Source organism: Synchiropus splendidus, chromosome 4, assembly GCF_027744825.2.
Source record: "Synchiropus splendidus isolate RoL2022-P1 chromosome 4, RoL_Sspl_1.0, whole genome shotgun sequence".
NCBI classification, from domain to species: domain Eukaryota; kingdom Metazoa; phylum Chordata; class Actinopteri; order Syngnathiformes; family Callionymidae; genus Synchiropus; species Synchiropus splendidus.
The window spans coordinates 2,484,465-2,502,239 of NC_071337.1; positions in this window are offsets into that span (position 1 = coordinate 2,484,465).

Consider the following 17,775-nt stretch of genomic DNA (forward strand, 5'->3'; position numbering starts at 1 on the left):
CGGGATTTTTACCGATGCGACTGGTTCAGATGGAAGAAAACCCTGTGCTACGCTCTCAGGAAAAGATCGGCCTTCAGCAGGTGAAATTTCAAATACGAAGCTGTGAATGGATTGAACAAGAATGTTGTGAAAAGGGACAGGTAGATTGTTGCATGCACAGGGAGCAGAAACAACCTTAAAGGGTGCACGCAGGCAGAACTTTTCTAAATATGACGCCAACAACAACAATACCAGCAACCGCTTTTTAGGAGTTTTCCTCGGCCATCCTGGACATTTGAGCTGCGTCCCAGCATCTCACCTTCGATTCTGCTCATTCATGTTCGGGGGTACAGCGCTCCAGGGGGCGACGCGGGGTGCCCTTAAAATCAACCCTCAAAATGTGGTGAGGTTGAATGCGGACATGACAGAGTGCTAGTTGTCATTTTGCTAATGTTGACGTTAGATGTCCATTGTTTTTTATATTCAAGTCAACAAACCTCAAACAAAGCTGCGAGGCAACACGTGTTTCTTCTCTCAAAGAGAAACACACAGAGCCAGCAGCAGGCAACACAGCAGCATGAATGAAAACAGTGGTCCGCTGGGTTGACATTAACACGTTCACTACGCTCCCATTGTGTCCCATTTTCACTGGGAAAGATCTCCCCTGGCGCCGGGACTGAACCGTCGTGGGCACCTAAAACCAAGTGGGGGAGAAATGGGGCCTCAGAAGTGCCTTGAGTCTTTGTTGGTCAAGACATCGACTTGCTCTGTTGCTCATCCAGTTCAGCCACATTACATTGGATTTGATTTCAACGCCATAAGCTCTTCACTGAACTTGAGGAGCAGGCCGGGGGTTGGACCCCGGAATCTTGAGTTCAACATGAGAAGGTGTCTGTTTTTAACTTGCTGGGAGGACTGCAGAGATGCTGGTCCAAAGGTCCTCCTGCACCCTCGACGGTAAAGTTTATGGTGAGAGCAATCTTCAGGCTGAATGGCAGGAGTGGAAGTGAACTAGTTCTCAGCTCAAGGCCCCTCCCTTCTTCGCCTGAATGAGATATGGAGTTTCATTGAGGAAAAAAAGAGCCAGAACCGCGGCACTGCTGCGAGCAGCTTCTGAGGAGAAAGTGGTCTGTCCCAGGAGGCCAAAGAAGCCGAGCAAAGTCGGGGGAAACAGAGGCGTTGAGCAGATAAAGCCCGTCACTGTTTGTGCTTGCGTCCTGTGATAACACATGTCAGCCACTATCACACACCGCGGGCTGCACTGAGGTAACAGAGAGCGCCAGAAGCCCTGGGAAAACCTGGAGGAGCGTGAAATCACCTTGATCCAAAGATTCCTGCTGCATACCAGTCCAGTGAACCCACCCGAGCGCTGGGGCCGGGCGTCAGACAAAGAGGGAGAGGTGAAGGTGGATGGCCAGGAGCTCTGATCAGGGAGATCATGGGCAAGCTCAGAACCATCTCATGCATTTCCTGTCCCGGCTCCGAGAGGGCGGCCCGTCTCAGACGAACGGCAGATTGACTTTCTCATGTCGGGAGGAAAGTGATTACAGGGTGCTGCTGTAATCTGAGATCTTCGGCTTTGCTCTGGTTCCTGTGTGAACAGCGACGCGCTGGTGGACGTAGAAAACAAGGTTAGCGGCGCCGTCACACGTCTGCTTCCAGGTTAACTGATTCCCCTGACAGAAATGAGCCACTTCATGGTTCTGGTCTGGTCATGCTGCGAGGAATGCTTTCCAGAAGCTCCGCAGCTTCCTCCTGCCAGCACCAAACAATCGTATTTTTGGATCTTTGAATTCCTCATTGTATCTCCAGTTACACCCACCCGTGGATGCAGACTGGAGCTGAGTGTGAATTTGTGTAACCGCATTAGGAAAAGTCAGAGAGCGGAGGAACAAGAGGGCGGGACCCGCTCTGTCTCTGAGGGATGTTTGGGCTCAACGACAGAGCGGCATTCAAACCAAAACGCCAACATTGGAGAGGACAATGACGGAGGAGTCGGCAGCTTCCGGGCTCACCCTCAACACAAAGGGGGTTTCTTTCCCACAAGCGTGCGCCGGGGTCAAGGCGGGTCCGGCCGCTCGCATCAGAACCAGAGCGAGGACATTGGCCCTTTCTCCTGCTGGCAGAGCCGGAGCAGGCGAGGAGGGGAGAGGAAGAGGGCCCGGCCCCAACAAACACGCTTCTATGAGGTGTCAGAACAGATACAATGCTCGGAGCTCGGAGCTTGTAAGTCAAACTGTTAGTGGAGGGGGCGAAATTCCTGAAGCATGAGGTCACATCCTCTTTCTTTAATCCTTCACCAACTTGATCGATCGATAAGAGCTCCGGCCCGGCTGTGAATCGAAAGGGTCACAGGTTCGCAAGAGAGGTCGGGTTTGAGTTATATAACTGGGCTGTGGGGGCCCCCCGACTCCTGCTCTGAGGTTCCCCTGCCCCACTCAGCACACGTGTCAGGATGTGGAAGCGTGTGTGGTCAGTGACGGACGAGCTCCGGCGGTCACAGCTGGCCTTCAGAGAGGGAGGCAGGGTGGCACTCGGGGCCACACGTCCATGTGCAGTTTACCTGTTACTCCAGCACCAAGCCATCAGAGGAGATGGAGCCTTTATTCCGCCGCTGGGCCCACAGTTTCCAGTAAGTTGTTTGGGGCAGGTTTATTTTAAAGCAGCAGGCCTCAACTGTTCCACAAATAGCCAGGGCTTTCTTCGTCCGTTCACATCTCCGACTTGGCAGCGCTTACACTCCTGCACACTTACATTTCCCTCCAGAGAGCAGGGAGGAAATGGAGGGGCCTCACGATGAGGACGTCGACTCTTTGAAGGCGGCCCTGGTGAGGCACTGTGGGCTTCATAAACAGCATGTGTGGAGCCCTGACGCTCCTGTGACCAGCTGCATGCCGTGTTCCTGACCTGCTCACGGTGGGCACCGGAATCAAGGGGCCTCTGTACGGCTGCGTCAGCCCCAGCCCTGGTCCACCTCAGCGCGGTGAGCCTGAGAGAGGGCCCCACGGGCCCCCAACCTGCTCAAACCTATGCATGAGGCCCTTTGTCCTGGCCCTCACCCGACCTGAGGCAAACTGTTATGTTTCTATGGACCACATTTCATTACATTTTTCACCAAATAGATATTTATTTTTCACCAAGTTTGATCCTTCTATGATGTTCCTTCCATCATGTGACAGAAGTTAATAGTCATGATTTTATCCTGGAATCCACTTCAGTTTGAAGAGATTGTGTTTTTGCAGTATTGTTCATTTTGTTTTCTCTTTTTCATTGATCATATGATTTTTGCTACGTTTACTTCATTTACTATTATTACTATCAAATATATATTTATTTTCTTTTTCGTGTTTAATGCTTTTTAAGCAGTTCTCATTTAAAAACATTTGAATCCTGGAGTACATATAACTTTTTGTGTTTTTTTCAGCATAATAATAAGTAGACTGAATGATTTTTATTTATTTATTTTAATAATACGTGATAAATAAAATAAAAATAAACAATATATATATAATAAAATAATAAAATACAATTTTTGAAAAGAATCAGCTGAAGGAGTTTGACGACGTGAGACTCAGTGTCTCTTCTCATGACGGCTGGTTTACACAAGAAAAATATTCTGACCAAAAACAGGTCTTCATCTTGAAGGTTTTCCTGCAGTTTCTCCTGGTCACAGTCCAGATCCTGACCTCCCGCTCCTCTCCCTGGGATGACCTGGTTCAGTCTCTCAGCAGCAGACAGGGGTTGGGAAGTGAGTTTAAATAGCTGTTCATCTAAGTGACTGCAGTTCAGCGCTCCGCCCGCTCTGAGCCTCCTCACTGGCTGAAATGTTCTTGAGCATTCCAGAGGAGACGCACACCAGCATTCCGACATCTATCTACAGGAAGCGCTGTGATGTGAAGTGAGTCAGAAGAGCCACGGTGGCGGGGCCCGCGCCGCTCGAGCCCGCCACTGATCTGGTCGCGAGCGGCGAAAGGAGGAGGGGTAACCCCAGGGGGGCATTTTTCTGTCAGACGGCGCTAAGTGATTTAACACACTCGCAGAGCAAACCCCGGTGAGGCCCAGCTATCTCCGCCGGTTTGGAGCTGCTCTGAGAAACAGCTCGGAAAGCTCCAAATAAGATAAGAAGTGCTGAGTCAGCCTTCTCCAACGCCATCGTGCACGCGGCCCAAATCCAAGTCTGTGTGTTGAGCATTCACAGCCAGGTTGCAGCAGGAAGCCTCTTCACCACCAGCAGACCACACTTTCTCTCCTTGATGTGACGCTCTCTCTCCACTCTTTCATCAACTTCTTCCTCCAACTTTTTTACACTCTTTTTGGATATTTGCTGACACTTGTTCTCACCTAGAGCCTGGAGCTGAAAAACTGTGTTCTAGTGAGAGCAGGGAAGAGGTCGTGGGACGGGCACACGAGGAGATCTGCATCTTCCGTTTGTTTGGGGAGAGGCTGTCACCTGCACGTCAGTCATGAAACAGGAAGTCCAAACTCACGGGATCAGAAGAGACTTAGGAGCGGCAGTGAGAGCGACGGCGACGTTCCTCCAGTAGGTACTTGATAGATGTTTGATGGCTGAGGTGATCATGAAGCCCTCCAACGTGGTCCAGGGCGGCGCTCTCGCTGCGTCTGTATGTCCATGATTAAACGATAAATTAAAAAACAATAAATGCGTTTTTAATAACAGTTTATGTCACTGACTCACCCACTAGCGTTAGCTTAGCCAATGACATCGGGGCCGAGCGGCTAGGCGCCTCTAATGCAGTTAAAAAATGGCGGCCCCCGGTCCACCTAAAGCCCCCACACCTGGTCACACCTGGTAATTGACTTGAAAGTAGACCTGGACGAGGCGCAGCCCGGGGGCCACGCGCGGCCCTTTGCCTGAAGTTGAGTGAAACTATGAAACTGGCGATGGACAAACGTTTCCAACAGATGAAGCCTTGTTCTAATGGTCTCCAGTGATATTAGTTATTCCTGTCTCACTTCTTTAGTTCCATTTTGTGTGTGGATTATATGATACTATACTGTTGTTTGAAAAGTATTGGCTTTAACCAACCAACTAACCTTTTGTAAAAATGCATTGTCCTTCAAAAAATGTCAAAAAGTTAGTTTTCGGATGGGGCTGGTCTGTGCCACGGTTGTGCTTCGTCTCCAATCCTGTTTTTGGTTTACAGGATTTGGAGGTGCAGTTCTGGTGTTGGAGGGTTTGGTGGATCCAGTCACTGCTAATGATTTGGCGGTGCGACCTTCAACAATAGCTGGATCGGTTTGCATCTGAGTGTGAAGCGGCTGGAATGAGGATCAGCACCTTTAAGTCTGAGGCCATGGTTCTCAACCAGAAATTGTCCCTGCCTCAAGTGGAGAAGTTGGGGTCCTGTTCTCGAGTGGAGTGAGGAGTTCTGTCACTTGGGAGAGACTCGGAGTAGAGCTGCTGCTTCTCCCCGCTGAGATGAGTCTGGTGAGGTGGCACCTCATGAGGACGCCCCCTGGAGGCCTCCCTCTGAAGGTGTTTCAGGTACGGCCAGCTGGGAGGAGACCCAGGACCAGGTGGAGGGATGAGATTACTTCACTGGCCTGCGAGCGTCTCAGGACCCCCCCAGTTTGAGCTAGTGGATTTTGCCAGGGAGAAGGGTGTTTGACGTTGGGCTTCTGAAGCTGCTGCGACCCGGCAACAGATAAGCGGATGAGGAAGGATGGATAGTTTTCACACAGCTCTTTTCAAACTTAGATTGAGCCTCACATATGGATGATTTAAATCAAATGAAGCATTAAATAACCCTGGAACCAATTTTGAACACGTTTGTATTAGCAGCATTTGATGACTATTTTTATTTATTTTATTTTTACTCACTCCGGTTTCCTCCCACAGTCCAAAACTCTTTGAACCATCTGCAGGTGTGAGAGTGTGTGTGAATGTCTCTGTGTCCCCTGCCTCTTGCCCAAAGTAGCTGGGATAGGCTCCGCCCCATTCGACCCTAACCAGGGAACAAACAGGCCCCTGCTTCAGAGAGCGTCGCAGTGACAGTGCTGTCTGAATGCTCCTGCAGAACCAGCTACCACGGCTGTGAGGGCCGCCTGACGGATCATGACATGACATGCCAGTCACAAAGCAAATCATTCCTCACTCGTCAAAACCTGTCACTTGATCTGGCCCAATCTTCCCACCGGTGCGTGCAGCCCGCCTGTATCCGGCCTCGTGAGAGGCCTCACCGCCCAGAAGCCATGTTTCCCTTTAAAGTCAACTCACTGGTCTTCCCACCGAAAGTGCAGAGTATTCCGGATATCTGCTGGGAAAGAAGGGGGGTCACGGCCGCGATGGCCCGCAGAGGCTTCCACGGTTCCGAGGGTCAAAAGACCACAACTTTCCAGGACCAAAGTCCGGTCCCTTGGGGACGGCGCTGCTGCTGTGACGGCAGATCACCAGGGACTCGCCCCACGGTGGCGACCTCCGTGAGCAGCTCGACAAGCACGGCACACACCAGCAGCCAGGTCTGTGCTGAAGTCTCTCCGAGGTGGAGACTCACGGCTTCATCACGACCAGGTTGCTTCCTTCAGCTGGGGGTCGGGGGTCGCTCTGCCTCCAGAACCCTTATGTAATCGCTGGAACAGGAAGTACAGAGCCAAATGTGTGGGCGTGGCAGGCTCATCGGCGCTCAGGGTTCCCAGTGTCAGGGAGGAAATGGTAGCACAGGGAGCTTCTCTTTTCGCTTCGGCCATGAAGACGGCGATACTGTGGTGGAGGCAAGGCTTTGAGTCGGGCTGCTGGAAAAAGTGATGAGTGAGCAGAGTTGCTCAAGACGACGGGCCGAAACTGACAACAGCCTTGAAGTCATTCTCCTGACCCACTTAGAAGAGAGCAAACATTCTGGAGGAATGTGTGAAATGTGAAGCGTGGGAGTCGAGCCTTGACGCATGTGGCTGTTCGGAGACATGAGAAAGTGCCAGGACTTTCAAGGTGCGGCTCCCCCCGCCCTCTCAGCCTCGCGCCTGTCACGCTGATGTGTGCTGCTCGACGTGGAACAGAGGGCTGGAATGCCAGGAGGACCGCGGCCTCAAACACATCACGCGTACTGACGCCAGCCACTGGCATCTGACAGATGTCACTTTCACGTCTCATCCACTTCTGCAGCTGCATTCACTCATGACGCAACAAGAGGAAGAGCTGGCTGCTAAGCTACTGCCTGCCTTCTCCTCTGGTGCTGCCCTGAAGTCCTGACTCAGATGATCTCCCCTTATGCTCCACTGGTCTGTTTTCAACTGCAACTCACCAGAGGAAGGCCCGCCGGGCCGGCCTTTAGCTTAGCCTCTAACAGTAACGCCACACCTCTCAGAGTCCTTCAAAGACTTCAACAGTAAGTACTCCTCACTATGCACCAGGAGTCACGTTCACACACACGGAGCAGTCGGGTGAAGACAACTGCTCTGGTTCCATAAACATCTCCATAGAGAGAGACGAGAGAGCTGAGCCAAAAGGCAAAGCTCTCTATTTACTGATCAGGCTTCACCCCGACTGTGGTCATGAGCTGTGGGTCATGACCGAAAGAACCAGATCTCAGAATTGAAATGAGTTTTCTCTGAAGGGTGGCAGGTGTCTCCCTTAGAAACGGGGTGAGGAGCTCTGTCACTCAGGAGAGACTCGGAGTAGAGCTGCTGCTTCTCTGTGTTGAGAGGAGTCAGTTAAGGTGGCACCTCACGAAGACACCCCCTCCCTCTCGGAGGTGTTTCAGGCACGGCCAGCTGGGAGGAGACCCAGGGGTTGATCCAGGACCAGGTGGAGGGATGACACCTCTTCTCTGGCCTGGGAGCATCTCTGGATCCCTCAGTCGGAGCTGGTGGATGTTGTTCTGGAAGAGGGCGTTTGGCCCGACCTTCTGAAGCTGCTGCCCCTGCGACCCGGTTACGGATAAGCAGATAAATGGATATGGATGGATGGAGGTATGGATGGATGGATAGCGTAAACATGCAGGTGGAGAGAGTCGAATCATTCAGGAGCAACGTCCTCTCATCTTCGGTAGGTGGCGCCATGCTTGGCACTTCCATTTCAGTGAGCTGTGACGTCATATGCAGGTGAGCTTTTTGTATTTCAAGTATTAAGAACTGAAGAAAAAAATGGGTTCGAGATGAGGCACTTTTCTCCTGCAGGGATGCGGGGCTGGAGTTTGATCACCACTAGGGGCTTATCAGCGCGTCCCATTGTGTCAGGGACGCAGCACCACGCCCTCTTTTTAACTAGGAGCTAACCCAGCTAGCGCCAGGTCCGATCTTCATGGTGCTTCATGTCGGCCTCATCCAGGAATACTTGGGTCTGAAGAGAGAATTCTAATGTCTCTAATGTGCATTTCGATGACTGGCTTTTCCAGACTGGAGCAGCTCAACACAACAGATGCACTCACTGTTGCTCAACTCTGTAATAAAGAGTCCAGCACAAGCTTCAGGAGGTAAAAAGAATTTCAAGCGCCACCATAAACACATCATCTGAAGCACCTGCTGTGTCTCAGCCCTCAACAATACAAGAGTAGCATACTTGAAGTTCACATTATCAAGTACACTTGAGTGTAAGTACAGCAAGTCTACCACCGGCCATGTACTTCTAGTTTACTATAAGTACACACATTTACTACTTCTTCATAGTAAGTTGGAACCTTATAAGTTTACAAAAGTTCACTTTCAAGTATACTCCAAAGCATTTACTAGAAGTTTACCAGAAAGTCTGCTAGTCTTATAGTTCATCTGATGAAAATTAAATTAGTATCTTATAATAACAACCTCAAACAACAGTTATCCCATGATCCCATGATGCTTTGCAAAGTTTGCTTCTGGATCGCGTCAACAACACACTTAAGAGTTGAAGTTAACTTTATCAAGTATACTCAAGTATACGGGTGGTGAGTATAAGTATACTTCAGTGTGTTGATTTTAAGTATTTCAAATGGAGTATGTCAAAAGCATACTTCCTCAGTTTTAGTATAAAATACTCATAGTACACTTTTATTTTGCAAAGGTAGTGCATGAAGGTGGTCGGCCACTGTAACTTCTGTGAGTCATGAGCCCCCTGAACGACCCCCCCGACCAGGCAGTTGACATGCCAGCCAACATTTAAGAAGCTGTCCGAAGCGTTTCTGCTGAAGGAAGAATGAGGAAGGAAGTCCTCTCTACAGGAGATAGGGGCTGGTCAGGAGTGAGCAGCTGACGGTGTCACCAGCTGGACCTGCTTCCTCCCGACAGCAGCCTGACGTCTGGGGATCTGACCGCAGTGACGGAGCGTGTTTCAGCATGAGTGACATGACGTGACGACGGTTCCAGTGCAGGGAGGGGGAGCGTGATAAGACATTCCCTGATGCTGGAATCACCTCCTTCCTCCGGCACGGCCTCTGCTCCGCTCCAGCCTGGGAAGAACGTCCACTGATGACTGGCTTGAACAAGCTAAAAAAGGAGCAGCAGTCGTCTTGAATCCCGTGCTGCATCTCCTTATCTGGCGCCATGAGGGTGGAGACTTCAGTCCATCAAGGTTCTGGAGCATGGCTTTTAAAAAGTGGGCGGAGCCAGCACCGAAGCCGACCGACAAACATGGCGACGATGAGCTCAAATGTGTGACTTTGTCATCGGGTCAGAGGGGATGTGTTCAGGGGCAGGAATAGAGATATGAATGTTGAAAATGAAAAAACTCCTGCCAGGTTTGGGTCAGGGGCAGTAGATTTCTGGCTGACACCACCAAACCCAAGACCAAGGAGGGGAGACCGAGTCAATGACAGGGACCAAAGTGAAGATCACATCCCACCCTGGGTTCATCCAGCCATTCCTGGAGGCTCTTTTGAGCTACATTTGTCCACTTTACTGTGCTTCTCTTGCCCCCTAAAACATGACGTCCGTGGTTGTTGGAGGTAATTCCATGAGCACTGCATGCGGAGCAGCTTCGGTCTCCGTCCCCCTCGTCCCAGCGGTGCACAGGCTCCAGCGGTGAGCATGAAGGGAGCACTTTAAGAAGCGGCCAGACCTGAGATTAATATAGAGTCAGGTCCTGAGAAGTTCTGCAACATTAGCGCAGTGCACAGTGGTCAGCGCTGCGGCCTCAGTCTGAGAAGCTCCCAGGTCTGAGTTCACCGTGAAGAGGGACCAACTGTTGATGTTTGTCAGGCTTTTCCTTCTGTTTCTGCCTGAGAACAACAGCTGCATTGTTGCGACATGAAACAGTCCACGCCTGTTAGAGCTGCGTGACGGGTCCGTGACGGGTCCGTAGCGCTGGATGAGAGATTTCATCAAAAGGCTCCAAAGGCTCAGGTTCTGAGCCGCGGTTCTGTGTCGTCTGCTCCACAGTTCCCAGAGTCTCCAGACGGAAGACACGCTCCAAGTTTCATCACCAGAGGCAGAACAACAGCATGAGCGAGAGAATTCTGGAAGATCAAAATGCGTCTCGCATTTTTGGCAGCGATGAAACACACAATTATATTGTAAAAGAGACGTAGTTCTCTTGGCTAGTAGCTGCATGTTGCAGAGAACACGAGCTGCAGATGACACATTTCCTCAGCGGTGCCAAACTGAAGTCGAAGCTGCTGGAAACGGTTTAGTGATTGAGATTGAGGATCTGAAACTGACTCACAGGTTCACCCGCCATATTTGTAGTCCTTGTCTGGGACTCAACGTGAACAGAGCGCCTGCGCCCTAGTGACCCCCAGGAGGTCAGCGTCTAACTCCTTGTTTTCTTATATTCCTGGGACGTTTGTGTTCAATGTGAAGGCCTTTTTTCTTGTCCCTGCCAGCCCCTCATGACTGTTGGAGTATACTCCATGGCCCCTCAGGGAATCTATTAACGCAGGCCCAGAACAAGGCAGCCATTTTGCAAAATTTAACTTGTCATAACTTTGAAATGACAGACATGAAAAGCAATGACCTTGTAGCATATCTGGAGGCTGTGGAGAAGGACCTACTTCCACCATCCCTTTATGACTCCAGCCTCCGGTGAATGTGACTCTCAATATACAGACAGATTGTTCCTGTTCAAAAAACAAGCTTCGAAGAACGGCAAAAATGACTCGCCATTTTTGGTTGGAAATAAAAGTATTTTGATAGAGTTTTGATGTGATGTGTGTATACTTCTGAGGATCAAGTCTTGACAAGCTACCTTCTGGTGATGACATTTTGCTTTGTGAGGACATTTTGGCCGGTCCTCACAAAGTTTAGGGTGCGTTCCAATTCCTTCCTTCAGCCTCAAGCTCAATCCTCAAAAATGCTTGAGGAGCAAGGACTGTCCCAATTCTTAAGTTAAATTGAGGAACAAGCTTGAGGTACTGAGGAATACCCAGAATCCTTTGCGTAGTATCCAAAGTGGCGTTGTAATCCTTGAGACCGAGCTACAAATGCAAACATTTTCTTTGTAAATGGAGATCTAAAAGACAAAAACACAGCTGCAGACAGCATTGGATCTGCTCCTGTAGATGCGTCTTGCTCCTCACCCTCTTCTTCATCATCATCATCATCATCATCATCATCATCTTCTTCTTCTTCTTCTTCTTCTTCTGAATTGACAAACAAAATGTAGATTTGACGTAATGCTGCCCCCAACAGGCTAAGGACGTGCCTTCATTACGGAGCTTCCCATTTCTAAGGAACAAAATCTTCCTGAACCCTTGGTTTTGAGGTCTGAGGGTTGAGGAAGGAATTGGAATCCACCATTAGAGGGTTCAAACTTCAAAATAACGGGGTGATTCTAACTGGTTCCAGTTTGGTTCAGAGTCCTGGTTCAGGTGAGCCATGTGTTTTGGATGGTTAGGTTCAGAGTGGGTAAGGCATTATGTCGACGAGAGGTCCTCTCAGGGATAGAGACACAAGTATGTGCCTGTGTGTGTGTCAGTAAAGCGTGTCACTGGCTGATAACAGCTGAGAGCTGGAAGATGAAACTTCACTTCCATCAGGTGACAGGTGGCAGTTACAGGGCTTTGAACGTCTCGCTGGCTGAACATCTGGGTCTGAATGGATGTGAGACACGAAGAAAGGCTGGTGTGATCAGAGTCCTGTGTTGTAGAGAGGGAATGGGTTTCTGCCAGTCTGTTTTACAGCTTCTTAACCCCAAAAATCCAACACACAATCCAGGACTGCTCCAGACATTGATGGACAGGAAATACTTTCCTCAGTTATTAACCAGCTGATGTTCAAGCCCGCGACTTCAAATCAAAACACTTTGAATACTTTACTGTACACGGGTTTCATTCGTTTTTTTTCAGAAAGTATATCGTCAGAGCATCGTGTTTGTTTTAGTCATGGACGACGGAGCATAACAACAACTAACTAAAGGAAACAATAACTAACAAACCCCAGGTTTCACTGAAGTATTTTGTCAGTATACACCAGGGTTGGCCTCCCAGTCGGAGGCTCAGGGCCCCACTGTTCTACTGTGCTGCTGAACAGAGCCACATGCTACAAACACGTCAAGCTGTGAGGCTTCACCTGAGCAGCTGCTCACCTGACTCAGTATAGAGGTTAAAGCTCATCCCTGTGTGTCACCAGGTTGCTGGTTCACATCCAGCGTACGTCTCTGGTGCATGTCTTTTTCAAATCTCTCCATTTGACCCTGATCCTCCTGGAAATATCAAGCAGCGTCGATAGAAATGTGGGCGCCATTGACTTGACTCCTCTATGTTTGGACGTGGCCCCAGTCTGTGTGTGTGTGAACCACGCTGCAGACTGGAGCGTCTCATCTTCACGGACCTCACCACCATCAACAGTGAGTCACAGGTGAAACACATGCCAGAACTTTAGTTGCGGGAAGGACAGAGTCAGACGTGGAACTGAGTCATGTCAGGGGTGTTGATGGTGGATCTGATGAGTCTCCAAGTCTGAGGACCCACACTCACATCACCATTGAACCTGCAGCCAGGTTTATTGTTTATGTTTCAACGTTAAACGCAAGACAAAGTCTTGGCCTGGTATAGATGCACCTGGCAACCAAGGACAGCAAGTCAGTGGATCAGCTAGCAAGGTGCTACACTACAGTGACTGGACGCCTCTTCAGGAGCTACAAAACAGTGGTGTTTACATGGCGTTCGCATCCATCATGTGTTTTTCACTGACCTGTTTCCGGGGCGAAGAGTGGCAGGCCAATAGGAAAGGTTCTGACTGATCTGCGACCACGCCATTGGTCAAAGACCTTCTCTCTTCAAGAGACTCATGGAGCGCTGGACTCACTGGACCTGCAGAGACACGAGGGATGAACAAAATTGTTGGCTCAGTGTGTGTGTGTGTGTGTCAATGTATCTATCCTAGTGTTCAGGGGGCACATTTGACTGGACCCCACAAGGTTAAGCTTCAATGTGAGGGTTCAAACCTCAAAGTACCTGAGTGATTCTAGCAGGGTTCCACAGTCCTGGTTCATGTGAGCCATGTGTTTTGGATGGTTAGGTTTAGGCTGGGGAAAGGGTGATGGTCCTCACAAAGATGGTGTGACAACCCTTGTGTGTGTGTGTTAAAACTACATGAAAAGAATGACGAGGAAAAGAGCTGGACTCGTGTGTATCACGTCGGGTTGTTGGAGTGACTGGGACCAGACTCTGGCATCTGGATCTGGGTCATCTGCAGTCCCACAGTCTTGGCTCCGCTCCTGGTTCTGATGTTGGAGAAGTCAGAACGGAGACATTCCTCTTTGTTTTTCTCGACAGCTGTTATCTTATTCAAACAAGTTGTTATCACTCTGGAGATCACGTCATCTGAGCTGCACTCTGACTGGCTTCCCATCCACCGAGGCCTTTAATGGCTCGTAAATGAGCTCAGATCAAAGGAAGCTGGCACATTTCACCCTCGTTCTTTTGCTCGTCGTGAAGGTTTGGAGTCCAAACCTCCTCATCTGCAGCCTGTTATGCTGAGTGGTGGGGTGGGGGTGGGGGGCCCGGGTGACATCATGCTGGCCTCAAAGCAGCGGCTGGTAATTGGGCCGCTCTCCAGCGGCACGGGCCAAGCGGAACACACAAGTCGAGCCAAGCAATGCGAGTCAGATGCGCCGGGTTTTTCCAGAGCGGCTGGTGGGGCCTCGGCGCTGTCTGGGAGCCGAGAGGCCGGGAGCAGAGGGGGGAGCGATGGGCCCACTGTAAATGTCAGAAATGAATGAACGGCCTCAACTTGAATGAAATGGGATAAGGTTCGCCCCAGGCCCGCTTCTTTGATGTGCTGGAGAGAGCTGGGTAACCGCCGCCGCTCTCTCCAGCACCAGCGGAACCACTGCGACGGCCCGTCTCACCGGGGTTGGACCTCGGAGCGAAACCCCCCGAGTGCGTCCATCCGTCTGCTCCGGCTCCAGGTGACCGGAGGTGGCGCCGCCCCGAGTCCAGCTGGAGGCGGGACGCTGGCGCCTGGTGCCCAGTTGGTTCAGCGGTACCCTCATGGAGCAGGTGCAGAAGACCTGGACCAGGGGTCATGACAGAAGCACCAGAGAGACGAGGACAACTGTCTGCAGCAGAGGTGGGCAGTTACATTTCCTGAAGGGCCACATTATAAACTGTGACTGTCGTGGGTGGCAATGACTAGGAAACGTGAGGGGAAAAAGTAACAATGACAAAATGAACCATTGACGAGTCAATGGGAGCAGGGATATTAAAAAAGTGCAAATCTAAAAATGAAACTATAAAAATATACCATTTCACATGCCATTTGAATATAAATAATAATAAAATTATAGCACATATATTCATGACATATTAAAAGAAAATTAATTACAAAATATATTTTCAATTTTCTTTCAATGTATTTTGAGGAACAAAAAAATATGACAAAAAATACTCAGTAATGCTATATGAATTCTAAAATGGCAGAAGAAATTTTAGGTCTGCAGGTGGCCCAGCGCATGCTGCAGGCTGATCTATCTTTTTATAGAGGTGCAGTCATGCCATGCAGATTCCAGAGCAAGAGGTGTGCTCCGTATCTGATCACACAGGATTATGCAAACCTCGGCTATTATCGCAGCGAACGGTTGCGAGAACACGTTTGAAGTGTGTGGGAACCATGCGTTCCTGCTGTGTCGGAGGAGGGTGCAGTGCGCGGCGTGTCGGCACGCGCCCGGCCGCCGTCAGTGGAAGGTCAGCCAGGTCCGGGCCCGAGACGCCAGTCAGCGTCTGTGGGTGAAGGCGCCGAGTCAGCAGGAGCAGACTCGCCGGCTCTCAGAACTCTGTCAGGTACTGCACTCTGCTGTGAAGCGGCCCACTGTCCTCTGTGGTGGTTTGTCTCCATGACAACACAAATAAATGGTTGTTGCCCGCATGAAACGCAGATTTCACTGCCACTTCCTTCCCCTCGCCGCTTGCTCGCCTGCTCTCTGTATGGAGAGTTCTTCCTCCGGCGACACGTGGCTGGCAATGGCTCTGAAACGGTCTGCCTTTCACTGCATTCATCACAAACATACCAGAGCAAACAGAAGCAGCTCGACCCTGACACAGTGTAACAACACTGTAATGAACACAAGCGGACTGACTATCACCCAGGAAAAGGCCAGAGACCCACTGAGAGCAGCTCTCTGACCCACTTTTGGGAACGGACCCGGAGGTTCAGAACCACTGCTTTGCAACATTGAATTAATTTTTGCACCTGGCAGTTTTGTTTTAAACTCAGTGTCAGTCGCAGCAGGTGGCACCAGGGCAGGAGTCAGATGCAGTGAGGTGGCCTGGCCACTCTCCCCCTAAACCTAACCATTCAAAACACATGGCTCACCTGAACCAGGACTCTGAACCAGACTGGAACCCAGTTATTTTGAACTTTGAAGCCTCAAATTGAGGCCCCAAAGCTGGACCTCACCAGGACAGATGCTCGCTCACACGAGGGGGAGCCTGTGTCTGAGGCAGCGATGAGCCCAACTCGCCAGCAGAAGTGAGCTGCGGCTCTGAGCACAAGGCTGGAGAAGCTATTCCAGGAGGCCGTGTGTCTGCAGCCACATCACAGAGTCGGAGAGGGGCTGCATCACTTCCTCACGCTCCCCAGCTCACGCTCAGCTCACAGAGCGGCGGTAAACAAACGTCAGCGCCGAGCGTCTCGCGGTGGCGACCGGGATTGAATCTGCATGAGAAAAGTGTCGGTTTGCTCTCGACCTGCAGCCGCCACTGTTCCGTTAGCTCTGCTGTTTACATGTAAACACAGAGCAAGATGTGAGACATGTGGAAGCTGTTGGAGCTCGGGCCAGATGTTGATACAAGATGGCTCCAGAGTTCAGTACGTGGAACTGTGAGGCTGAAAGACTTGTCAAGGGTCGGAGACGATGGGATTCAAACACCCGGTTTATTGATGCATAACTCACAAAAGAGTGAAGGAAAACGTAAAAGCAGGGGTCAGGGCCCACCTTTCCCAGAACAAATGGCCCCGGGGCCCATTCAGGAGAACTGATTCATGACTCTTGATTTCATCTGTGATCAATAACCATATTTAATCTACTCACATGTAAACTAACCAGAACCTTGTGAAATGATATGAAACCAATAAAATTTTGAATAAAATTTACATAATAAAAATAAAATGATATATTTTATTTAAAAAATAGTAAAATTAAGTATAAATGAAAGTATCACCATAAAATATTCAAAATAATTCTAAAACTGCATCAACAGGTGCTTTCATGAACAGTGTTTACTGTAGGGGGCGCCATCACTTCCTTCATCATTGTTTCTTTCCAAGAACTTCTCCATAGTTGGTCACTATCACAAATTTGCTGCTGTCAAGTCAATTCAGTGACTCACTACTGCCACCATACCTGGCTCATGGATTAAAAGTGGCCAAACCATGGGCCCCGGCCCTATGGTTAAGACTCACTGACGTAGAGGACAATGCTCCAGTGAGGAGAAGGAAGTGAGGGAAAATGAAGTCCAATCCCAGGGACTTGTACGAACTAGTAATGGACGGTGGCGCTGCTAGCTAGCTAGCTAGCACGTTAGCTAGCCAGTGCTGTTCGTCGCTTTGTTTGTATCCAGCCTGTTTACTGGCCGCTGCCTTGGTGAGCAGCTCTCCAGTCTTGCTGCACTTTGTGGAGAGCCAAACCAGAGGAGCAGGTTTTCAGGAGCTTCCGCCCACCAGCCATGCGGTGGCAGGTCTCTTTGTGTCTGCTGAATGTGTCTCAACCGCCTGGCGACACGGTGAGTGAGGGCTAGTGTCGCGCTCTCACGCCCCTCCGCCCCCCCGCCCTCCTCCTTGGTAAGAAGACCTCCACCTTGTCAGCGTGTCTTTGAGTCCGTGTCATAGAGACGGTGTGAGCCCTGCATTCCTCTGCCGTCCAACCTCTGTCCGCGCCGGACTTTCCCACAGGAGCCTAAACCCTGTGAATGAGAGTGGCCCTTTGTTTCAGGCATTTCTCCTCCTGATCCCAGCAACTTCCCTCAGCTGGAATGCAACAGGAATGCCAGCGCCGGCTACCTGGCATCAGAGGCTCTTTGTGTGGGAGCAGGAGAGAGCGGGTCAGAGAGGCACCCAGGTGCCCACCTCGCACACACAGGTCACCTGGACGGTCGCGGCACCGGCTCCCCAACGCGTCGGCCGCTCCTTTGATCCGACCTGCGCCGCCTCTGCCTCACGGTGCAATTCCTCTCATTCCTGCTGACTGACACAAGCCGCAGTTGGAGGAACGCCTCGCGGGAGGATCTGTTTTGATGCCGCGGAACATTGACTGTATCCATCCACCTGATGAGGGACCCCTGACCCTGATGGACCCCAGTCTGAGAGGGAGCCACCGCTGGGCTGATGTCTTTATCAGGGTCAGACCCATGGCTTCATTCAGGGGTCAAGCGCTTGGCACGCAGGTCACATCTGGCCCGTGACTGAGTCATGACCTTCACCAAGGACAGGTCA